This window comes from Dermacentor silvarum, chromosome 3 (genome assembly GCF_013339745.2).
Source record: "Dermacentor silvarum isolate Dsil-2018 chromosome 3, BIME_Dsil_1.4, whole genome shotgun sequence".
In the NCBI taxonomy this organism is placed as follows: Eukaryota; Metazoa; Arthropoda; class Arachnida; order Ixodida; family Ixodidae; genus Dermacentor; species Dermacentor silvarum.
Genome location: NC_051156.1, coordinates 196,986,582 through 197,011,846, shown reverse-complemented (window position 1 = coordinate 197,011,846; position 25,265 = coordinate 196,986,582). Strand labels below are relative to the sequence as shown.

Below are 25,265 nucleotides of genomic sequence, written 5' to 3'. Positions count from 1 at the left end.
ATACGAATATATTCTTTTATGAAAAAATACATATTTTACTTGACAGTGGGTAGCACTCAGTAGTTTGTTTGCAGCCTCTAATATACAATGACATTGGCAATGACAATGCAGTTATTATTGGTGTATTTGATCCCTCGACAAATTCTATAAGGAGGAGGCCGCGCTGCAACGTGAGCCCCCCCCCCCCCCCCCCTCCTCTCCGAACAAAATTTCTGGCTATGCCATTGTGCAGTGAAGCAGGTCTTTGAACACTGACCAGTTACAGATCGATTTTCTGCATTTACACCCGTCGCTTACCAATAGCTTAGAAAAGGTGTTCGGCTGAAATGTACCAAATTTTCTTTACAAAGCCACTAATTTACTTTGTTCACAGGAACGTCCCTGAGAAAACTGACGTCAATCCGAGCATTTGTTGACGTGATTTTACTCTTTGCGGCGTCGGCCATTTTCGTTACGGCGCGGTTTCACCAAGGTCACCGCCAATGGCACCGAAAATATAGCCATGCACCTAAGGCTTTCGCCTTCGAAAAACGGAAATTCCGTGGCAGTGAACATAACTCAGTCAGGCACATGGACGCAAATGCGCAAATGAACTCGTAAACTGAGGCCAACCGAGATTAAGGGCGTCAATCATGCGACTGCATATCCTGAAACATGCGCCCATCGCCACCATTTAGCAAGCTTGCATTATTATTTTAGAATCAGCTTTCGAGAAATGAAGCGCCAAAATGGCATTTTTGCTTTTTTGATTCGATCGGACAAAAAGTTGGACGAGGAAAAGATGGACGGAACAGGGGGGGGGGGGGGGGGCGGAGGCCGCTCTTTCAAGATTCTGCATCCACTTTCTCGAAGCAGGGCTGAGCCTCTGAACGCCTATCAATAGCAGCAAAACTGCTGATTCACAGTAGACTAGCTGGCCGCTCGTCTTATACGCGCGGCGGTTATCAGATCAGCCATTCCTGATTCGCGCTCGTCCATGCTCGATGGTGTCAGCGGTCCCTTTTTTTTCTTTGTTTTATTGTTATAACGTGTGTTCTGTTATCGTCCAGTACACGTCGTGCGTCATCGCGCGAATTTCGAATCTTAAAGGTCCGTACGCCACGTGGTGTCAAAGCTGTGAACTAAAGGCGATGTCCGGAATTGCTGGGGTTGAATAACGACATAGTATTATTACCAGAACGTTCTCAAATTATCTCCTCCCCCCCCCCCCCGGCTCCGCCGCATACCGACCGGTTTCCGTCAAAAGAGAGCGTTGGCAACGGCTATATACGGTAAAGCCCCGCTGCCAATGGTGTTCCGACAGCTCAGCCCGCGGCTTGCGAGATTCTTCCGCAGCACTTGGTTCAAAACAGCTGTAGATGGAATCAATATGACGGTATACGCACGATCACAATGTCGTTACGGGAAAGAATCGGGCGGGACAAGGAGAAAACGATGGGGCCACGATCGCTTACTTACTACACTCGAAGTAGGGACTGGAAAAGACGTGCAATATGTTACCATACATAAGGAAACCAACAAAGGAAAAGCTAGTCAACGAAAAGTGCGTTTGGCGTGAGTTGTATACGCTCCGTACGTTATCGTTTGTCTGAAAGTTGGAGTCGGTGGAGCGTGGAAAATAAGGCCTGAAGTTGGTAAAGTAGTCAGGAATGGAGTGGATCTGAGGGGGGTCTTGGAGAGGATCACTTGCTCGACGGTCCGCGAAAAACGCGCGGTTCTCTTTCACAAATCGATTTCTCCGCTGGGTTTGCAGCTTTTGCACCGGCCTACTGCGTACAACGCCGCTTTCGTCTTTGTGGTGTCTGCGAACCTGTATATTATAGTATACGCGTTATGGAGTTCGCGCTCGCATGAGTCGGGCGTGGCGTATGAGTCGGGCGTGACGTCACTTGCCGTCCCAAGAAACGGAACACATAAATGTCGTCTCTCCTGAAGTTTGTGTCATTCGCTGGCTGCACCCTATTGTTTCTTGCTCGATGAGACTCCCGATTTCTCCCTTTTCCGCGACCTGCCAGATGGCGCGCTGCGCCTAAAACACCTTTATCTCTATGTCTATCGTGCGATTTTGTCTTCGTGAGTATAATGAAAGGAGACAGGAAGGAAATAATTAACTTTAAAAATAAAAAGAGACTGACCAAAGAAAAGTAAAGGAGAAACAAGGAAAGAAAGAAAGAAAGAAAGAAAGAAAGAAAGAAAGAAAGAAAGCACGAATGAAAGCAAAAAAAGAAATAAATATTGAAAACGTTGAAGAAATATGAAAAGATAATTCATGAAATAAATACTGAAAGGAAAAATGAATGAATTAAGGAAAAATAAAGGTGAATGAAAAAAAAGGAAACAATGAATGAATTAAGAAAAGAAGGAAGGAAGGAATGAACGAAATAAAAAAAGGAAAGAAACAATGAATTAAACCCTATGGAAGAAACAAACCTAAACCACCAGACTAACCAGCAGTACATTCACGGTGATAGTTGAAACCTTAGTTACGCGAACATTTGTCCTTCCGCTTTGGTGTATAATCACATTTACTTGCCTTTTGTACGACAACAACCATGACGCGGTGACGACGACGGCCCAAGGAAGAGGTGACAGCTCACACGTCATCTAAAGTTCCTTCATCAGCTTACAGCGATATAGTAGTACGGAGCGGCTTAAACCGGACGCTTAATCCGGTTAACCTTTCTGCCTTTCACTTCTTGTTTTCCTCTGCCGGAACACACACCAGCGAAGCTGTTGTGTGAGCATATATAATACTTGATATATATTATATATGCAATTCAAGTATCAAGACAGACACCCTAATCTACCTTAATCCTCCTTCATCCACCTTACTCCACGTTAACGCACCCTAATCCACCTTAATCCTCCTTCATCCAACTTAATTGGTGGATTGGTGGGTAGACTACCTCCGCCGCGTGTCGACCCGGTATTGCACTATCATCGGGATCGACCCACTCTTTTCTGTCGACGCGACTTTTCACGCGACAGTGTTAAGAGCCCCGTGTCGCAGAAAATCCTGCGTCGGCGCCCGCGTCCGTAGAAGAGAAAATCATCCCCAACCACACTGACCGCGCAGGTCTTCCGGGTAGTGCAAGGTGTTAGTGAACAAAAACTGAATTTCTCAAAGTGAAATCTGTCACAAAAATGGTAAAGTACGACTTAACCACAACCTACAGACATGGTGGCATCGGATTGCAATGTGAATGTACGGGAAAACATAATTCTCTTACGAGGAAACTCAAACACAAACCCCTTTTCCAGCATTTCTACCATACCAACATCGGCGCGCTCGGGTAGGATACTTGCGAAAATCATATCCAGATGGCACTCGCATCCTCGGTATTGAGGTCAAATTGGGACTTAGCCTGCCTCTTGGGTTTTGGACAGCTAGGTGCGCGCGTCGGGGCAATAGCAAACAATAAATAAAATAATAAAAAAAGTGTCCTATGGCCGTCACATTTTAATATCAGACGACTTATATCGCCCCTGAAAAATTGACTTCCCAGCAATGCATTCCTGTTTAAAAGTGAAGCCGACTTTAAGGGAATCGGGGTAAGCTTTGTCTTCGTAAGCTGACTTTCCCACGTTCTGTGTTGCAGTGAAGCCTACTCACAAAGAAAGATGTGATCCGAACGGGGCCCGATAACGCTATCGCGTTCCACTCTTAAAGGCGAAGCTTAAGCGTCCTCCAATTTTTTAACACGAAAGTGTTTTATGCCGGGGTCCACCAAGACTTCACTGACGTATTTCCGTCACGGAAATACGTCAGCTTACAATGTACACGAACATAATACAAAGAAAGAAACCAGAAGAAAAAGTTCCACAAACATGCAAAATTTGGAAATCGAACCCACGACCTCTCGGTCCGCGACGATAGATCGCCGAGCGTTTAACCCATTGCGCCACAAACGCATTTGCAGAGAGCTACACAGACGCGCCTTATATATCTAACACTCCTCCGTGTACCCGCGCTCTTGCTCGGGGCGGTGCCGCCGCCTACGAGCAGAAAAGAGAAGTACTGCATTATGACACTAACGCGCACCGACAGTGAACGCTTCGGTTGTCTCAGCACTACGACGCCTCGATGCCAGCATTCGAAGGGACGCTGGCATCAAGAAGCACTACCAACGCCACCTAGGTGGCGTTCACCGTACTCAGCACAGCGGAGCGTGGCCTCCGCAATTAGCTCTGAAAATGTTTCTGAAGTTGATCGCGGAGGCTGCAATTACGACGCGCTGTACGCGCTGATTTGACTCGGTGACGATTCAGTTACGTGCTTTGTCTTGCGCGTTGTATTAGTGTGTCAGTTACGTGCTTCGTCTTTCGCGTTGTGCTAGCGTGTGCAGCGTAGTGCAGCTTCCATATGCACGACGGTTGCTCATGGTCATCGACGTTGGTAGTCGTGATGGAGGAGACGTGCCACCAGGCGTCAGCGTGGGTGCATCAACGCCTAAGGGCGCTTTAGCCACAAAACACCAATAGACATTATATATCAATGTGCAATAAACATTACACTACTTCTGTGAAGACACGTTTCACTTTCGTGTTCTATACCGATTCCTATATAAGAGGGATCAACCACATTTTTTCTACACACCCTGACCACGCACGCTCTTTTGGTCGAAACCTAGCCATATACAGCTTCGCTGTAAGAGAGCTGTGACAAAAATAGAGATAATGAAAACTCGCATACAACTTGAAATATTTGTGATTGGACTTGTGCTGCGAGTTCGAATAATATGTGCAAAGTGTTTTAGGGAATTGATTTGGAAACTATACGGCTGGTCCGCTGTCAGTGACAGGATGTCGTCATCTGCAGCAGGTTCACATTCATTTTTTTTTTCAGTGTTTTGCATCTAGCATATATTTCAAGTGCCTATATTGGTGCTTTCCAAGTATATGTTAGACATAAAATAGCTGATGTTCTCTTAACTGACGTTCCTGTAGAGAGCTCTCGCATGGAGTCCACATTTTATTTTTTTTTATTAAATGTATTTAAGGAGAGGTTGGTGTTATAGGTGGCGCCAGCTACTCCTCTTCTCTTACATGATAGATGTCATCGGAAAGTTGTCAGAAATCACAAAATTGGACTAATAAACACATGTACGAACATTCACTTACTAAGTCTTAAAGGGACACTAAAAGAGAAACAGGAAGTTCAGCTGGAATAAAAGAGGGACCTTCAGGAATGCATGCCGTTTTTGTTGGGTGCAAAAATATGAGTTATTAGCGGAGAAATTCGTAAACAAAGACCAAATATCTCTTCCTCAATTTCTCTCACCCCAGATTTGGCGCTGAAGCAGTGTCGTCACAGATTGCATTGCTCTCAGCGAATCAGAATGCGCCATGATACGTCACCGCTTGCGTAAACGGCCGAGGCGCTGGGCTGGATGCATCATGGCTGCATGCATGGTCGCTGCGTTTGCGTTCGCCGCGATGGATACCGTAGCTGCCGCTGAACCTTGCAACGAAGAGCTCGCCAGGAAAGCAGGACTGCATCTCAGCGATATTCAGTGAAACAGAGCACGAAATGATCCTCTGTGCTCGAGCGGTAGGTGTTTCCGCGTGCGATGGCGGTGAGCCGCCGGCCGCGCCGGCGGAATGCAGAGCTTCGTTTTCGTCGACGGGAGGCGAAGCGTCCGGTCCGCCAGGCGACGATGTTCCCGACAGAACAAGCGTAGAAAGTTGTGCACGTACTCGGTATGGTTATTTCGTGGCTTTATTTAATGACATTCAGCACTCACCGAGCCGCCAGTTTGCTGCTGCAGGGAAACCGGTAGGAGGTTTGATGAAGGCCGCATTGAGGGAACAGCTGCTCGAGAAAGGACTGGCCTCTGGGGCACGCCAAGATACTTTCCGAGGGCAAGATTATACACATAATCCGAGGGCGAGAAATGCAGAGAACACACCATCGGTTTCTCTGGCTCTTTTGCCGTTTTATCATCGGCAGAGCACTGAGCCATTGCGAACGCCGGGGAGCCGGGGCTCTCCGAGCGACGCCACTTGAAAGGACACAATCGAGTCAACACTGCCGCTGCCCCTGATCAAGCGCCTTGGGCCATTTATACAGCCCTCAACACTAAACACACGAGGCATTTTCTGGCTGTTTCCCGCGAAGTCAACGTTTTTCGAGCCACGCAACACGCAACCAAACACCGTAGAGCGGAACAGACGCGCGCGACGATGCATTGACCAAAAACGAAACTACGAAACTATCACGGCCGCATGTATCGCCAAGCCATTTTTTTCTTATTTATTTAATTTTGTGCTAAACTTGTACTTCCTCGCTTGAAACGGTTTAAAAAGTTGGCAAATGCTGTTTATGTACGTTTAAGGTGTATTTCATTTTGCATTTTATTAACAGCGATAAATCGCTCTCGACCAATCGCGACCGGCCTGCGTTTGTAATCTCCGACGTCACATCACGAAGTGCGGGAATTTCGAAGGGGCGTCAGCACCTATTCTTCAGTTTTTCGCTATTTTCTCGCTTATTAAACATCGGTTGGCAGTAAGAATGGTATGGCTGTGATCGTGAAAGGATAATCTACCATTTAAGCTCAACTTACGGTTTCTCTTTAGTGTCCCTTTAACTGTAACATAAATCGCGCAACAGAAGAGTTCCCATAACATGAATACTCACAAAACTGAAGTGGTCACACGCAACACATGAGTTCACTAAGCATAAATGTTCACAAAACCAAAATGTTCACACAGAAGATGTTGGACACTTGCGAATTAACTCCCTCTTGAATGCCGCGCTCTAAATACAAGTCTTGTACGCAGACACAAATGCTACATGAACACGAAGACACAATGAACATGTAATCAAGAGTGCCTGTTAATAATAACAATACCAGCAACAACTGATATCTGACTTAGTATTTTTGTAATATTTCTGATTCCTCCAAAAATTGCACTAAGGCGCGCGCAGTGATGTTTCGTAGTTTTTCTGTCAGCCATGGGCCCAAAATTTTTCCCATGGATAGTTGTCGTCTATCCAAGCCATGTAGTTTTTCTGAAAGCTTCTTACGGGGACCATCATGTGTTTTACAGTGTAGAAGAAGGTTTTCTATGTCTTTTTCATCCTCTTCAGATGAATATGTAGCACTATTAGTTTTTCTTATCCAATAGAGGAAGCTGTTACTATAGGCAGTGCCTAGCCGAAGCCTATATACTGTTGTTCCAACCGATCGGCTAATTTTAAACGGAATATTGAATTGTATTCCAGGGTAAATATTATACAATTCAGAGTTCTGCACAACATTTATGAACCAAGTTTCGTTGGACAATTTACCGCATAGTTTGTTCAATAAACATCGTGCGTCACTCGTTTCTAGAAGAACTAGTGATAATTCATTCGTTTGATGAGATGCACATGCCACGTGATCAGCTGTTACATTTCCTATACACAGTGACATGGAATCCAGTGGAAAGTTATGTCGTGCTGTAGATCTTTCGCTATGGCGTACGTCTTCTGTATTTCGCATGCCAGTGTGCTGTTCGTTTTTCTAGCAATTATATGGACACTTCGCCGGATTTCTGCCGTCGCCGTCGCCGTGATTTCATTAGATAAAATCTTCGCCGCGCGCCGTATGCCTCAGCAAGCGTGCGGGGAGGCTTCACGGAGAGCGAGCACTCACTCAGCGCAACAAGGAAGCGGAAAGCCAGCGCCGGGGAGGGAGCAGGGGCGGGGGGGGGGGGGGGGGGGGGGCATTCTCTGCCACCCGCGCTCGTCGCTCGTCCGCAGCTCTTATCGCTCCCACGCGCAGAGGAAGCGGGAAGCCAGCGCGGAGGGAGGGGGGGGGGGGGGGGCGCACTCCTGACAACCGCGCTGCGCGTGGCCGCACTGTCTCTACTCCACACGGCTCTGACCTTTGCGCTGTGCATGCCGTAAGTTTCGTAAAGCAGACCGCAAGTATTGCGTGCGACGTAACGGGCTTGCTGCCAGAGAGTTTGACTGTTGTCCGTTTCAGTGGACTATTTATGTTGTTGTGCGCGCTCAAACGCTTGTTCAATCAGTTAGTAATAGTGGCAATTTTCCAACGCACGCTACACATATGCTGCCCGGATCGGCAGCAGCGCTCAGGTTTCCCTCGCACGCACTCCCACGGAAGCGCTTCTCATCAACACCACCGTTTCACACGCACCTTCTCGTGGTCATGTCTCTCTTCAGGTATCACGCCGCAGCACACACTCAAACGCTTACTTAATCAGATGTACTACAATTATATATTGACCAAAAACGCTCACCTTACATCGTTTCCAGCATTCATTGCCTTCGCCCTTAGGGCGAAACTGTGACATTTTTTATTCCGTTGATTTCATTTAAGCTCAGCAATAGGCTTGCGAGTGACTCAGAACTACCAGCGAAGAGGTCCTGACTGCTGGCATGCGAAAGCAGAAAGTCCTGCCGTTGTGGACGTTGTAAATTGGCAAAACTTATAAGCTCTTTTCTCTTGGTATGTAGGTATATCAAACGCTGATGTAGAGCTTTGTTTCCAGCATGATCCATAGGTATAAACGTCAATGCGATCCACGTATTTAGTGTAAAGATCTGATGAAGTTAATTACTTTATCGCAACTACGGGCATATCACATTTACGACCTACTCCAGGAATTGAAGTGACTATTTCTGGAATTGCGAGTCGCCATTGGGGATGAGTTGCACATGCAGGCCAGTATTCGTAAGCAAGTAGTAAGTTTTTGCACTGCCGTATTTCTTCATGTTTGCGTGCAGCGGTTCTATCCTGAAGGTCTTGTCATAGTGGATATCTGTGAACTTGAAAAATTCACGGAAGAATTAAAAATTCTTGTTCCGTTTCGCACCTGCACGCTCTGTATGATTCTGAGTATGCAAGAAATGTAGTGAATCAAAACTTTCGATGCACAGAATTGATTGGAGCCTGATCGGCGTACACAGAGTAGTCGGGGTGACTGGCGTGCGCGTGCTTTAGTGTACTGATTCCTCGCGTTTGTAAGACGATAAGAGGGAGTAAATACGGCCCGTTAAGAGCGGTGTGTTCGAGGCGAGCTTTTGGTGTCCATCTGGCTAAAGGTTCGACTCCTAAAGCCTTGCACGTGATTTAATGAGCTACAGCGACTGAGCGTGTGCTCTCATTCGAGCAAAATACTTATGATCTTATGTTGTACTTCCTGTTTTTATCGCACGGTAAACAAGGAGCCAGATTGACGGCGCTTCATTTTTAATTGCTCTGCGTGTATGCAGACGGCTGTCCAGCAGACGACGCCGCCACGTCGCGGATTGTCTTCTGTTCTCGTGACAGCGAACAGACGCTCGACCCAGAAAACTATATACTTGCGTTTATGTATGCGTGTTGCGACGATGGCTTTTCTAAGCCACGTTAGTGATATGCCGCATTACGTGCACAAGGCTTGGCCCTTTAACGCCCCACTGGTGCCGCGTGTAGGAAATTTTCCTATGCGCGACTGCGTCGAAGGACGCGAATAGTATACGTCATAAGAACCTGCCTTTCGTCAGCCCACCGAAGGAGACATGCATACATGGAATGGCACGCGCACGCGGGAGTATTCCGTTCGGTAGACAGCACCGCGACCAAATGCAGATGGACAGATATTTATGAAGAGGCACGAGTTTATAGGGTCACCACGAAGAAGAGTGCTGAGCTGTATTCGCGAATTAGGCTTCCGCAATAGGAAAACGACCACTCTTACCGTAAAAGGAGGAATTGGAAGCCAGAAAAGACGCAACAACTAAAGACCACCAGTTTGCCATGACGTCATATATGTTTACGACGTCTGTTCTGTTTATCTACAATGAAGGACTTCATCGCATTCCAAAATAACCAAAGTCTCGACACGGCATGTTTCTGGAGCATTCATGGCGACAGAATGGTCCAAACACTAGAAATGACATTGAAATACATGAAATCACGCAGGTTTACCTGCGCTTTGCTTCTGAACTTTTGGAACGAAGAGAAAAAAAGAAGCAATGTTTCGCCTTCGTTTTACACAACAATAATGAACATTCTCTTACCGAATGAATGAAAATAGCGTTTCGAATAAAGATTCTGTGCATGACCAAGTTGATGTAGTGTTCATCTTTTGTGTCCCTATAACATTTATGTGGTACGTTTGCCACAGGCCCATCTAGCTGCTGCGTCACTGCAACCTCTATAACGGGGACAGGTGTGAAATAAATCGACATACATGCCTATGCAGCCGGGTTTACGGCGGCCGCCCCTAATTTCTAGCACGAAAGTTTAGTTGACCATAGCGCGCGAGTGACCAGCCCCCCGTGTTTGGGCATTAAACATCTGCTAGACAAGGCAATGCAAGATTTGCCACCACGCCCACGTGAAACTATGTCCGCGATCCCACCATCGCACTAATTGAGGTTTGGTCTCGTCATTTCCTTTGTATCTCGGAGGCCATAGTAACGGGCGCCTCGGTGTCCTTTTCCGCAACCAGATGGCGCCACGAGCGTCGTTAGTGACGATATTTCGGTTTGTGCTTCTGGCAGAGGCACTGCTTAAATCGCAACGTACTCTAACGAAATCTGGCCAATGGCTGTCGTGTTTATTATGTGCGTATATACATTACCGTCGCGCCACCAGATTTCAGAGGCCCCAAGTATCGGTGCACTGGTATCGCTCCACGTCACCACGTCACCACGTCACCGTGATAAGGTTGCCAGATTATGATGATGATAAGATTACAGTTCGCAAATGCCATTCGGCGCTTAAAATCGAATATCTTGTCGGGGCTGGAAGTTAGGCTGGTTGGCTTTGGGCGCCCACGGTAAAACCACAAATGAGCCAGTGCATAGTGTCATGGGTTGGGTCTCTTTTGAAGTCAGAGAAGCGCCGAGCTAAATTAGTTTTGAACACTCAGGAACATGGATCCAAATAAATGGACGGATAGAGTGCTCAAGCACCTCTACCTGAAAACCGTAAACGCAGAATGGAGGAAGAGGTCAAGAAAGCTGTTAACCAAACAGAGAGTAATTGAAAGTCTAAAAAGTCAACCATGCAGAAGCCATCAAAAAGAAAGTGAGAGAAAAAGAGACAGTGAACTGAATCCAAAGAATGGAGACAAACAAATTCCACGGAGATTTACAAGAATGAGAAGAAAGAAATTCGAAGGGAAAATCTGCACGAAAACACAAAGTGCTTGCTATTTGAGGTATCGAGCCGGTTGCCTAAGGAAAAAAAAAAAAAAAAAAAAAAAAAAAAAAACATACCGGAGCAAATATTCGGAACAAGATGAGGCATGCGTATACTGCAGTAAAAATCCGGAGACCACTCAGCACATCCTAATAGAATGCGAAGGGATTCACCCAGTGAGACCGGTAGGTAAAGTACCCTTTCCAGAAGTGCTTGGATATAAAGTCGATGGAAGCATCAACCGGTCAGCGGTCGAGGTAAGCAAGAAACGTTTAGAGTATTGGTGGAAAAGAAGAAAAAAAAAAAAAGCAGGGAAGAGATTGATGTGACCGGATACGTAGGTGCCGGTTACCTATCCGTATGTCCGGATAGGTAGCGTTGCAAGGTAGATGAGGAACGATTGAGCAAGAGAAAAAATAATAAGGTGACGTATACAAAACTGCTAGAATGAAAGCATGTTGAGCATACCTGATTGGCTCAAGCAGGCTAGGTGACTATTGGTCACCGCCCCGCTTCAAAAGGGATCCCAATAAATCATCATCATCATGAAACTCCAACAACAACTGAAATTTGGGCGAGGTTGTAAGAATTCATGTTTGACTGGCTAGCCACGATCAGAAGCCACAAGACAATCCTACTTGCTACGTTAAAAATATGCGTCAAAAAAAAGAAAAAGAAAGAAAGAAAAGGCTGAGCAAGCCACCTCCCCTCGCCCCCGCCGCCCTTGTTTAACTAAACCTTAGTTTCTCCCTCTGGTTCAACATTATTCTATCGACACAATTTCGTCTCGTCGTTGCTCGCCTATGTAGGTAGAAGTATAATACACGGCCGTACACAGTCGGTCTCCGTTCGACCAAAAGAAAATGAAGCGCAAAATCATCACAGCCGTTAATCACGGGAGAACTTGTTCGCGCATTCCTCCACGATCGACGACAGCACATACCCGTGTTGGCCCGCTTTACAAACACGCTGGCAACGCATATGCGACGCCTCTGGGTCGTGTTTTCGCGAAGCTAATGAGAAAACGGCGAAAGCGCAAATGGACGACCGTGTCGGGCAAATCACTTATGTGGCGCAACACAGGAAACAGCGTCTTTTGATTTCTCGCTGGACAGTTAATTTGGCGCCGGTTACCCTTTAGCCGCATACCCTCCACGTGACGTATTCCGTGTGCGACAGCTGGGGGTCCGCCGCTTGGAATGTCCCCGGTGAGATTTACTGCTCTGAAAGTTGTTCTTTCCGCTAGGGCTGTTATACTGCACAGTCAGGTATAAGCATTGCGTTAAACTAGAGCCACCAGAGAACTATGCGATGATGTGCCCTGCGTGTCACAAGAATGACGAATTAACCGACCGACCGACCGACCGACCGACGGACGGACGGACGGACAGACAGACAGACACACGCATACAGACAGATACAGACAGACAGACAGACAGACACAGGCATACAGACAAACAGACAGACAGACAGGACAGACAGACAGACAGACAGACAGACAGACAGGACAGACAGACAGACAGACAGACAGACAGACAGACAGACGGACGGACGGACGGACGGACGGACGGACGGCAGACAGACAGACAGACAGACAGACACAGACATACCGACAGACCAGACATACAGACAGACAGACAGACAGGACAGACAGACAGACAGACGACAGACAGACAGACAGACAGACAGACAGACAGACAGACAGACAGACAGACAGACAGACAGACAGACAGACAGGACAGACAGACAGACAGACAGACAGACAGACAGACAAAGACAGACAGACAGACAGACAGACAGACAGACAGACAGACAGACAGACAGACAGACAACAGACAGACAGACAGACAGACAGACAGACAGACAGACAGACAGACAGACAGACAGACAGACAGACAGACAGACAGACAGACAGACAGACAGACAGACAGACAGACAGACAGACAGACAGACAGACAGAAAGACAGGACAGACAGACAGACAGACAGACAGACAGACAGACAGACAGACAGACAGACAGACGGACAGACAGACAGACAGACAGACAGACAGACAGACACAGACAGACAGACAGACGACAGACAGACAGACAGACAGACAGACAGACAGACAGACAGACAGAAGACAGACAGACAGACAGACAGACAGACAGGACAGACAGACAGACAGACAGACAGACAGACAGACAGACAGACAGACAGACAGACAGACAGACAGACAGACAGACAGACAGACAGACAGACAGACAGACAGACAGACAGACAGACAGACAGACAGACAGACAGACAGACAGACAGACAGACAGACCAGACAGACAGACAGACGACAGACAGACAGGACAGACAGACAGACAGACAGACAGACAGGAACAGACAGACAGACAGACAGACAGACAGACAGACCGACAGACAGACAGACGAGACCAGACAGACAGACAGACAGAGCAGACAGACAAGACAGACAGACAGACAGACAGACAGACAGACAGACAGACAGACAGACAGACAGACAGACAGACAGACATGTATTTTTTTTTCTGTTCGAGATTTCTGTATAAAGCAACAAGAATCACTGGGCCGATAACAAACGCGTCGCGTCGGTATACGTATACGCCGAGATAATACACGCGGCAAACGTAAATCGAGGCGGTTTGCGTTTTCGTTGTCAGTGCGGCACAAGAAGTCATTTAGAGCAAGCGCGAACAGGAAGCAGCAATTCGAAAAGCAGAAAAAGAAAATGAGGCCAGGTCTGAGTCCGCGGGCTGTCCAGGTAGAGGGTGACAGCTGCAGCCGTTTGTAAATCGGTTTTGATCGGGAACAACTTTTCCTCGGGGCAGCTTGCTGCGCGTGGCGAAAGGAGTTCCTCTCTCCGCGCGGCTTTGCTCAAACCGAGAGTCGCCCGCGCGATCGCTCGGAAGTTATCGCGACGTCGATATTGAAGGCGGCGCCGCGCGCCGCAGCAGTCAACTTGCGAGTGCCTCGCGCTCGGAGAGCGAATTGCTTCGGCAGCGTATGCGCATTGAAAGCCCGCGATGAAGCCATTACGCTCTGGCGAGGCGAATCGTCGGTCAGGCCACTCTGATCTGCTCTTATTGATGGAGGTCGGAGATAAGAAGGAAAAGAAAGAAAAGAAATACGTGTTCCGGAGTGAGATACACTGGCGATAAAGCCTTCATATATGTACGACCTTCGTTGAGAGGCGCGCGTGCTCGTCGACATGTAAGCACGTATCGTCGTTTAACCGGTAATCGCGTTTATTAACGCTGCCCGAGTTGCATATGCATTCGATCAGGCGTTGCACGTTTAAAAGCCGCTTTGTTGCCAATGTGGGACTACGTATACGGTCAGCCACTAGAATGCATTCAGAGAAGAAATGAAAGATGCACATATAGAGTCAGGGTAATGAACGGGCTGGAAATCACGCGGAATTGACGTGACAACTATAGCAATTAAAATTATACGAACGACGATAAAGAGTAAGCGATACGAAAAAAAAAAATACATATGATTTTACATATAATTTTACGTATAAATTTTATATATAGGGCTCGCGCCCGAAGCCTTGGCCGGGGCGGAGGCCCGCCCCGAATTAACTTCGCAGGACTCTCAATAAAGTTGTTCAATCAATCAATCAATCATATGTGATGTAATGTAGCAGCAGTTAGGTAATGTCTGGTCTTACATTCTTCTTCTTTTTTTTTTTTGTTCCATGACTCTTTTTACTTGAATGCAGCTAACCTACGTTGCAGGCCTGCACCTCGAAATGGGAAGCTGCAAAAAATAAACACACACTGAAATATTTCTCGAATGCAAGCCAACCCAGAAAATGGCGGGAACAATAGCAAGATGTGAGCATATTATTTCATTTTAATGTGCTTTGCTATTTGTTGGTGACAATCTTAAAAATTCAGTGAAAACTCCAACAACGGAAACGCAGCGCTCCTTCCCTTCACCTCTAAAAGAGAGACGAGCCAGAGGGAGTCCACTCGCAGCTTAGATTCGGCAGCGTTAGATGAAGATATTGGAATGAGCACGATTCTGTGTTGGTGCATACAGAAATGCTGTCTACCGGTTTAGTTGACTCAAAGGGTTTGAAGATTGAACTAAGCGTATTGAGCACAAATGCGCTTTTCTGTGCGGTCTATATATCGCGGCCGATATCGCAGCGGCAGCAACGCTGACCTTAGAAAATTTGGCTGCGCATTAACGCAGAAGAAGAGGATGTAGTATGTCTACTGATCATACGAGTAATACCTCCGAACAGCTCGTGTTTTCCTTGGCACTCACCGGTATCTTGGTGCGGGCTTACCTTTCAGCATTTGCATGCGATATCAAAGGGCGGACATGCCAGAAATGGAACCGGCCGATCTCGAGATCATCAACCACGAGTAGGGCGCTTTAAAACCGCTGAATCCGAACAACATATACAAATTTGATGAAAACTTGGGCCGACTCGTACAAGCGCGTTCCAAACGAGGACGTATTTTACATAGCTCTCGAAGCGTGTTTTGTTCTTACCCTCCTTGGGTGCGGAGAGCTAAATGAATGCGCAGTATCAGCTTCCTAATCTTGCCGTTTCAAGGGTGCAGCCGTTAACACCCGCCGCCTCGTAGCCGGGAACAGAGGTTCCCTTCAATTTATAACACCGTTGCCAAAGTGAACGCAGAAGAAATATGATACGCGTACGCCTGAAGTGGCCTCCGCATGTATTCCGGCCACCATGGCTCGTAGTCTGGTATACATGCACACTATAGGTTATACACGGTTGCGAGTACATTGCAGAATATGGAAGACACGCACTGAAGAAGAGCGATTATTCGCTGCGACCACTACCTTCTCGCAGTATGCGTAATGTATGCCCCTAGCTTTAGAGGAACTAAACGCTGCATTGTTCCTATCACGTCGGTAATGATTGCAGGCAAGGCGCGAGCGAACATCATCGCACGACGGTGATTGGTGCACGCATATATATAGTGCAAAACGCGATTGCGCCACTCCAAACAATTGAGCCGTCCGCTTGAGCGATATCTCCAGAGATGACGTGTGAAGAAGAGGGAGGCAATGACGGGGGAAGAGGGCGTGGGAATAGAACGTGCAAGGGTGGCTCGAGTTTTGGGACGATCCCTCTTGCGAAGGCGGTCATTAGAGCGCCGACGGCGGAGCGGGATGGTTCGTTGTATACTTCGTTGCCTTTAACCTGCGGCGTGAACTGAATGAATTTGTCTATTTTTACTCAGGAAGTCCAGTAGACGAGGTATGTTCTGTATTTTCTCCACGGCGAGGAACTTATGCCACCCCCACTGACTTGAATCACAGTCGAAACTGAATTCTTACTTGGACTCTTAATCTCAGGGTCGTGGGTTCGAGCCCCACGTTGGGCGCTGTCTTTCTTTTTTCTCTTTTTTGTCCTCGATCGCTGTATCCACACCGGCGCTCACTGTCATTCTCTCCCCTCTCTCTCGCTATCTTAGGCGAATACTTATGATCTTGCACACAGGTCATGCTTCCCACGGAATGCTCCTGTCCGCCCGGCTAGCTCAGTCGGTAGAGCATGAGACTCTTAATCTCAGGGTCGTGGGTTCGAGCCCCACGTTGGGCGATGTCTTTCTTTTTTTCTTTTTTGTCCTCGATCGCTGTATGCACACCCGCGCTCACTGTCATTCTCTCCCCTTTCTCTCGCTATCTTCAGGCGAATACTTCTGATCTTGCACACAGCAGTCATGCTTCCACGGATGCTCCTGTCCGCCCGGCTAGCTCAGTCGGTAGAGCATGAGACTCTTAATCTCAGGGTCGTGGGTTCGAGCCCCACGTTGGGCGATGTCTTTCTTTTTTCTTTTTTGTCCTCGATCGCTGTATGCACACCCGCGCTCACTGTCATTCTCTCCCTTTCTCTCGCTATCTTCAGGCGAATACTTCTGATCTTGCACACAGCAGTCATGCTTCCCACGGTATGCTCCTGTCCGCCGGCTAGCTCAGTCGGTAGAGCATGAGACTCTAATCTCAGGGTCGTGGGTTCGAGCCCCACGTTGGGCGATGTCTTTCTTTTTTCTTTTTTGTCCTCGATCGCTGTATCCACACCCGCGCTCACTGTCATTCTCTCCCCTCTCTCTCGCTATCTTCAGGCGAATACTTCTGATCTTGCACACAGCAGTCATGCTTCCCACGGAATGCTCCTGTCCGCCCGGCTAGCTCAGTCGGTAGAGCATGAGACTCTTAATCTCAGGGTCGTGGGTTCGAGCCCCACGTTGGGCGCTGTCTTTCTTTTTCCTTTTTTGTGCTCGATCGCTGTATCCACACCCGCGCTCACTGTCATTCTCTCCCCTCTCTCTCGCTATCTTCAGGCGAATACTTCTGATCTTGCACACAGCAGTCATGCTTCCCACGGAATGCTCCTGTCCGCCCGGCTAGCTCAGTCGGTAGAGCATGAGACTCTTAATCTCAGGGTCGTGGGTTCGAGCCCCACGTGGGCGATGTCTTTCTTTTTTTCTTTTTGCCTCGATCGCTCTATCCACACCCGCGCTCACTGTCATTATCTCCCCTCTCTCTCGCTATCTTCAGGCGAATACTTCTGATCTTGCACACAGCAGTCATTCTTCCCACGGTATGCTCCTGTCCGCCCGGCTAGCTCAGTGAGTATAGTGGATTCTGCTTCCGGCCACCGAGCGTGACGGACGCATGATGACGGCTCCGTAGGAGCGGCTTCAGCGGCCCAGAGCGGCCGCGGTAACAGGAAGTGTCGTTGCGGACAACGAGTACCAAGTTGTTTTGCCAGTTTGCCAACAGGGCGTTTTGTTGTGAACACAGTTTTTTTACATTGTGATATCAGGGCCCGCCCATACCGGGTGGAAGATTTCCGCGATGCGCTCGCCCCGTTATCGCTCCTGCCGGAAGTGGTGGCTCTCGGGGCCTACCGTATGAGCCATTTGGGCCGTGACCTTCAAGGACGACGTTGCCGTGAAGAAGATAGTCAGCGTTGTGAGCTACAGGTCAAGAAGGGCCGATGCCTCGTCATTGACCCCGCCAACCAGGATGTACGCTTAAAAGTGCATTGGCTGCTGCACACCGTTCCAGACGAGGACGTGCGTCTTGCCTTCGCGCCGTTTGGAAAGGTCACGGACGTCGCCCGCGGACGGTGGCGGGTGCATGGCGTGGCTGACAAAAACTCTACCACAAGACTGATTACGCTCAAGTTGAAGCCGGGCGTAATGCTTGACGACCTGCCACACCAGGTGAGCGTCTCCGGCGAGCTGGCTCTTGTGGTTGTGCCGGGCAGGGCCCCTCTCTGCCTACGCTGCCGCGGGACGGGCCATATTCGTCGCGACTGCCGCATTCCGCGGTGTCGTGCCTGCCGACGCTTCGGTCACGAAGAGAGTCAGTGCGAGCGGACGTACGCTAGCGTGACCGGACCCGTGAGCAACGACGACAACTCCGCCCTATCATGGACGAGGCGGATATGGAAGACACATCGACCACGGCTAAGGAAGCAGCTGGCGAGGTGGCAGAGTCGGAGCACGACCTCAGAAACAGGGGCAACATGTCGATGAAGCCGTCGAACTGAACAGCAAGAGCAAGTGGAGGGCACTGTAGCCATGCCGAACCGTGAGGAAGAGAGCCCACCTGACCGGGAGCGGCCTCACCACCCCCCCCCCCCCCCACCCCCCCCCCTGAACATGAAGACATGGACACCATACCGGGCTTGCCAACTTGCAGCGGGGAAACGTCCGCGCGACCAGACCAATAGCCTGGCTACGACGCAGGACAGCAGCGGCGGAGACGAGCCACCGCCCAAAGCGCCAGGTATGAGGAGACCAACCTTGAAGCTGCGGCCGAACATTACGGCCGATCCACGGCAGGCGGGTAAACCGCCTCCGTAGTTCTGTACTGTGTTTTGCTTGAGGCGGGTTGGGGGGTTCGTGAGTGCAATGGCCGTCACCCTGAGCGCTATTCTCTTGGATATGTGTCAGGAACGAGGGCCCGAGTTGCATGTCAGTGTTGTTTTCGAGAGGTCGGGTTGTGTTCCCATTTGTGGCACTCAACGCGGTTATCGGCGCGTCATTATCAACACTCGTCCTGCGTAACTGTGACGGGCACCATTCTACGTGTAGCCATGGCAGCTAATATCGAAGGAGCGCTACGTGTAGCCACGTTAAATGTACGAGGGCTCGGTGCAAGAAGGCGGCAATGTCAGCTAAGTCGCCTACTCTTAGATAATGACTTGCATCTTGTGGGAATCCAAGAAACCAAAATAGAGAGCCAGAGCTAACCGACAGAATGGTGTCCAATTTTCGTGCGCACTTCGACGTGTGTGTTTCTCACGCTGTTGGTGGATCAGGTGGTTGCGCTATATTCATTCGAAGAAACTTTGGCATTTGTGTGAAGTCAGTGTTTTCGTGTGAAACAGGTCGCCTTTTAGTGGCTGATTTTTGTTATTGCGATATGGATTTCCGAGTCATTTGTATCTACGCGCCGAATATTGAAACAGACCGGCGAATCTTCTTTGAGCGACTTGAAGCGTACGTAAACTGCCACAAGGTGGTCATACTGCTGGGGGATTTAACTGTGTGTGCACTGCTGACGATCGCCAAAAGTTCACGCGTTCGCGATAAGAGTGCTGTATTGCTAAATGCGCTGGTGCACGATTACGACTTGGAAGATATCGGTAGGTCTTCGCCAGCGGTACCCACCCGCAGTTTACGCACTTCCAGCGTGATAGCCACGCTCGGCTAGATAGATTATATGTGTCAGCCGAATTGGTGCCCTTGTGTAGTGAATATGATGTGCAACCCATTGCATATAGCGATCACTGCTTGGTAACTGCCACTTTCGGGAAAAGACAGATCAAACACACCTTTAACTGGGACCTCTGGAAATTGAACGCGCAGTTGCTGGATGACGATGCTTTCGTTGATGCCGTTGGGAAGGAACTAGAAAATCTGATTTCAGTCGAATTAGCAAGCTTCGCCATTAAATGGGAAGAATTTAAACAGAAAGTAAAAAACAAGGCTATTGAAAGAAGCAGTGTCCTTCGGCATAACCTGAAACAGGCAGAAACGAACCTTCGCCAGCAACTGCAATTTTTCATCTGCATGGAACGTGTCCAGCCTGGTGTGTATGTTAACGAATAAAGGAAGTGAAAGCCGAACTCGAAAGGATAGACTCTGAGAAATACAAAGCCGCCGTTGTGCGATCAAGGTCTGAGAAGCTGTGGGCGGGAGAAGCGCCAACAAAACGAGCTCTCTCAGACGAGAAAAGGTACGCATGTCGGAAGGAAATCCGCCAGCTAGCTAAAGGCAATGACATCACGTCCGACAAAAACGACATCAAACAAGGGATCGTCGATCACTTCAAAGCCTTTTAGGTCACACCACGTGAACCTAAAGATGGCTACCAGACGGAATTCCTTTCATTGATCCAAAGCTCGATGAAGAAGTTAAGGCGCAGCTTGAAATCCCATTACCATGAGTGAGATAGAGTGCGCAATAGACGAGTTGGCGCCCGGTAAAGCACCTGGGCCTGATGGCTTAGGGGCTATTTTCTATAAAACGTTTAAGTCAGCGCTGGCTCATGTCCTCCATCTAGTTATCAGCGAAGCGTATGACCGAAAAAGATTGCCCTTGTCCTTCACACCTCGCATATTGTGCTAATCCCGAAGAGTGATGATGAAAAGAAAGCTTGTTGCCTGGCTCATATCGCCCGATAACTCTAGCCAACGTTGACTATAAATATTCACGAAAGTTTTAGCAAAACGACTGCAAAGTGTCATCAAAACAGTGGTAGGGCCGCACCAGACTTGTGGCATTAAGGGGCGCAGTATTACAACAAATGTACACGTGGCTCGAAGTGTGCTAGAGTGTTGCGATGCGATTGGCGATTACGTCGCGATGATGCAGATCGATTGGGCAAAAGCCTTCGACCTCGTCTCGCACAAGGCTCTACTATAATACTTGAACACACGAATGTTGGCAGTGTGATAACGGAAGGTGTCACGATGGCGTACAAGAACTGCTCAACGCGAATTATTGTTATGGGGAGCTCACCGATAGCTTTCGTGTGCTCTCGTCGGTGCGTCAAGGATGCCCGCTTTCGCCCCTTCTGTTTGCTGCTTATCTCGAGCCACTCTGCTTGGCCATTTAAAACAACGAACGCATACAGGCTATCGACTACAGGCAGCACACGTTAAAATATGGCGTATGCAGACGACATCGCGATTTTCTGCACTGATAAAGCGAGCATTATAGAGGCAACTGCTGTTGTCGAAAAGTTTTGCAATTCAACTGGAGCCCAGATAAACTGGGATAAAGAGAGAGAGAGAGAGAGAAGAGAAAGAAAGACAAGGAGGTTAGCCATGTGAATACCGGCTTGCTACCCTGTACTGGGGAAAGGGGCCAAGGGAATAAAAGATGATAGAAGGAAAAAAAAAACTGAAGTAAGAAAATTTGCGCAATAACGCGACCCTACGCGCTACAACGTTCAAAGCGGTCGCACAATTCACAAGCCTTTAAAAACTTCAGCAGAGCCCTTAAGGCCTTGAGTGCCGAAGTCCGTCTCACCAGTGTCCTAAAATTTTTCTTCTGTGAGGGGGCGATTGTCCAGTTTTTCAAGCGCAGTCGCGAGCACTTTTCTTGCCACATTGTAGCGGGGACAGTCACAGAGTAGGTGCTTGATTGTCTCCTCGCGGCCACAGTTGTCGCAAGCAGGGCTGTCAGCCATTCCAATGCGGAAGGAATAGGCGTTCGTGAATGCGACGCCGAGCCACAGGCGGCACAGAAGTGTTGCTTCCGCTCGTGGTAACCTGGTGGAAGACGGAGTTGCAGACATGGATCCAATCTGTGGAGGCGTGCGTTGCTGAAGTCACTGGTGTTCCACAGAGTCTGCGTAAGCTCGCGTGCGAGGGAACGAAGTTTTGTGGCTGCGTCTGTTCTCGACAGTGGTATGGATACAATAGGGGCACCATCGTGGGCCGATCGGGCAGCGTCATCCGCACTGTGATTTCCCGAAATTCCGCAGTGACCTGGTATCCACTGGTAGATGATGTTGTGCCTTGTCGGTTGCGTGATGGTGAAGTAGTCGGATGTCTGCTACTAATTGTGCGTTAGGTCCGTGGTTGAAAGGGGACAGCAGGCACTGGAGAGCTGCCTTCGAGTCACAAAAGATGGACCATGACTGTGACGATTTGGGGCCAATAAACTCCAGAGCAGCACGGATAGCTGCGAGTTCTGCAGCCGTCGATGATGTATGTGAGACGTCTTGAATTGGATGGTGACAGATTTTACGGGAATTACCACTGCTCCAGCTGAACTTTTGGAGGAGACAGAACCGTCCGTGAAAACGGGGTGCGTTCTCTGTGCTTTTCATGCATGAATGAAAGCACGGTTTGTTTGAGGGCGATAAAAGTTATGGCTTCTGGCATGGGAGTTGGGAAGACAAGCGGAGACCTTTTCTCGAATGAATTGGTCAAGGTTACCTACACAGTACCTGGGGGTGCCTCTCGGAAGTTACCGTGAGCCCGAACAGTACTGGCTCGACCAAGTTTCGACAGCAAAGGAAAAGGCTGACGGTTGGAGAGGCAAGCAATTGTCAATGTTTTCTAGAGCCACTGTTTGCAACCTTTTTAGTTTCCAAGATATGGTATGTTATGAATGTGTTGTTGTGTGCTGCGCGGGTAAGCGTACAAAAAATTCACCGCATTTTCGCCACTTTCATTTGGGCCTCTACCTGGGAGAGGACGAGTCGAACAAATTTGTTTTTCCCGGTCAAGAAAGGTGGGCTTGGTCTGGTTCACTTGTTTTTGCGACAAATTGTGTCACGCTTTGTGTTTCTGCGGGATCAAAATGATCCCTTTCTTCGAACACTAATTCAAGTACGGCTGAGTAGACTTCTTCCAGGATTTGTTGTTTCGTCGGCTCAGACATGCCGGAACTGTGACTGGGTACCTGCGTGAAGTGGTGCTGGCGCGTAGGATGTTGAATGTGCGTTTTTCGCTGCAGTATCTGTCCATCGTTACAAAAAAACAATTGTACAGAGATCTTGTGGACACGATGCTACCTGTACTTTGTACCGTTCGCCACACCGTGGAGGCCCCAGACAGGACGTTCTAAAAAGAGTCAAGAAAATGCCAGTAAGGCCATCAACTAAGTCTTTCTTTTTCAAATTACATACAAACACACTTCCCGTTAAGACCTGGCTTCATAGCAAGGGTATTTTCATCCCCTGGACAACGGACTGCTTTTTATGTAAAAAACCAGAAACAATAGAACATGTTTTCCTAGATTGCTGGGACCCGATCTTTCACTGGGACGTTCTGCAGAGAACGCTGAAGAAGCAGTTACCCTGGACCCGTATGGAATACGCTTCTTGCCAATAGATACCTCAGAGGAAGTACCGTATGACCTCATTATGGTCCTGGCCTCCACGCGATGTGGAAAACTCGCATGCAATTTGAACATGCAGACATCGTTGTGAAACCGGTGCGAGAACACTTCATTGAGAGTGTTGTTTACGTGAGAGACGCATACAAAGTACTGCCTGATCCACCACAATGGATGTCTGTATGGATGAACTGGTGTCACTGAAAAGATTTTAGTGCTGTGTTGGCCAAAGTGTGGCTGGCACGTTTTATCATTTGTAACCCTTGATTGTGTACGTCGACGACGGCAATAAAGAAAAAAAAACGGCTAGCTCAGTCGGTAGAGCATGAGACTCTTAATCTCAGGGTCGTGGGTTCGAGCCCCACGTTGGGCGATGTCTTTCTTTTTTCTTCTTTGTCCTCGAGCGCTGTATCCACACCGCGCTCACTGTCATTCTCTCCCCTCTCTCTCGCTATCTTCAGGCGAATATTCTGATCTTGCACACAGCAGTCATTCTTCCACGGTATGCTCCTGTCCGCCCGGCTAGCTCAGTCGGTAGAGCATGAGACTCTTCATCTCAGGGTCGTGGGTTCGAGCCCCACGTGGGCGATGTCTTCTTTTTTTTCTTTTTTGTCCTCGATCGCTGTATCCACACCCGCGCTCACTGTCATTCTCTCCCCTCTCTCTCGCTATCTTCAGGCGAATACTTCTGATCTTGCACACAGCAGTCATTCTTCCCATGGTATGCTCCTGTCCGCCGGCTAGCTCAGTCGGTAGAGCATGAGACTCTTAATCTCAGGGTCGTGGGTTCGAGCCCCACGTTGGGCGATGTCTTTCTTTTTTTTTTTTTGTCCTCGATCGCTGTATGCACACCCGCGCTCACTGTCATTCTCTCCCCTCTCTCTCGCTATCTTCAGGCGAATACTTCTGATCTTGCCACAGCAGTCATTCTTCCCACGGTATGCTCCTGTCGCCCGGCTAGCTCAGTCGGTAGAGCATGAGACTCTTAATCTCAGGGTCGTGGGTTCGAGCCCCACGTTGGGCGATGTCTTCTTTTTTGTCCTCGATCGCTGTATGCACACCCGCGCTCACTGTCATTCTCTCCCCTCTCTCTCGCTATCTTCAGGCGAATACTTTTGATCTTGCACACAGCAGTCATTCTTCCCACGGTATGCTCCTGTCCGCCGGCTAGCTCAGTCGGTAGAGCATGAGACTCTTAATCTCAGGGTCGTGGGTTCGAGCCCCACGTTGGGCGATGTCTCTTTTTTTCTTTTTGTCCTCGATCGCTGTATCCACACCCGCGCTCACTGTCATTCTCTCCCCTCTCTCTCGCTATCTTCAGGCGACTACTCTGATCTTGCACACAGCAGTCATTCTTCCCACGCTATGGTCCTGTCCGCCCGGCTAGCTCAGTCGGTAGAGCATGAGACTCTTCATCTCAGGGTCGTGGGTTCGAGCCCCACGTTGGGCGATGTCTTTCTTTTTTTTTTTTGTCCTCGATCGCTGTATGCACACCCGCGCTCACTGTCATTCTCTCCCTCTCTCTCGCTATCTTCAGGCGAATACTTCTGATCTTGCACACAGCAGTCATGCTTCCCACGGTATGCTCCTGTCCGCCCGGCTAGCTCAGTCGGTAGAGCATGTGACTCTAATGTCAGGGTCGTGGGTTCGAGCCCACGTTGGGCGATGTTTTTTTTTTCTTTTTTGCGTCCTCGATCGCTGTATGCAAACTGCGCTCACGGCAATTATCTCCCTCTCTCCGCTAACTTCAGGCG

General features: G+C 48.7%; 9 non-coding genes across 9 annotated transcripts; all 9 read left to right on the top strand.

Annotated features, from left to right (window-relative positions):
- The first annotated feature begins 16,669 nt into the window (after nt 1-16,669).
- On the top strand, nt 16,670-16,742 carry Trnak-cuu (transfer RNA lysine (anticodon CUU)). Its single transcript has one exon. It is a non-coding gene; the product is annotated as a tRNA-Lys (tRNA).
- Nucleotides 16,743-16,887: 145 nt separating this feature from the next.
- Nucleotides 16,888-16,960, top strand: Trnak-cuu (transfer RNA lysine (anticodon CUU)). The gene has a single exon. It is a non-coding gene; the product is annotated as a tRNA-Lys (tRNA).
- Nucleotides 16,961-17,322: 362 nt separating this feature from the next.
- Trnak-cuu (transfer RNA lysine (anticodon CUU)) lies at nt 17,323-17,395 on the top strand. Its single transcript has one exon. It is a non-coding gene; the product is annotated as a tRNA-Lys (tRNA).
- A 145-nt stretch (nt 17,396-17,540) lies between these two features.
- On the top strand, nt 17,541-17,614 carry Trnak-cuu (transfer RNA lysine (anticodon CUU)). Its single transcript has one exon. It is a non-coding gene; the product is annotated as a tRNA-Lys (tRNA).
- A 6,412-nt stretch (nt 17,615-24,026) lies between these two features.
- On the top strand, nt 24,027-24,100 carry Trnak-cuu (transfer RNA lysine (anticodon CUU)). Its single transcript has one exon. It is a non-coding gene; the product is annotated as a tRNA-Lys (tRNA).
- Nucleotides 24,101-24,245: 145 nt separating this feature from the next.
- On the top strand, nt 24,246-24,319 carry Trnak-cuu (transfer RNA lysine (anticodon CUU)). Its single transcript has one exon. It is a non-coding gene; the product is annotated as a tRNA-Lys (tRNA).
- A 143-nt stretch (nt 24,320-24,462) lies between these two features.
- Nucleotides 24,463-24,535, top strand: Trnak-cuu (transfer RNA lysine (anticodon CUU)). The gene has a single exon. It is a non-coding gene; the product is annotated as a tRNA-Lys (tRNA).
- Nucleotides 24,536-24,672: 137 nt separating this feature from the next.
- Trnak-cuu (transfer RNA lysine (anticodon CUU)) lies at nt 24,673-24,746 on the top strand. The gene has a single exon. It is a non-coding gene; the product is annotated as a tRNA-Lys (tRNA).
- Nucleotides 24,747-24,888: 142 nt separating this feature from the next.
- On the top strand, nt 24,889-24,961 carry Trnak-cuu (transfer RNA lysine (anticodon CUU)). Its single transcript has one exon. It is a non-coding gene; the product is annotated as a tRNA-Lys (tRNA).
- The last annotated feature ends 304 nt before the right edge of the window (nt 24,962-25,265 follow it).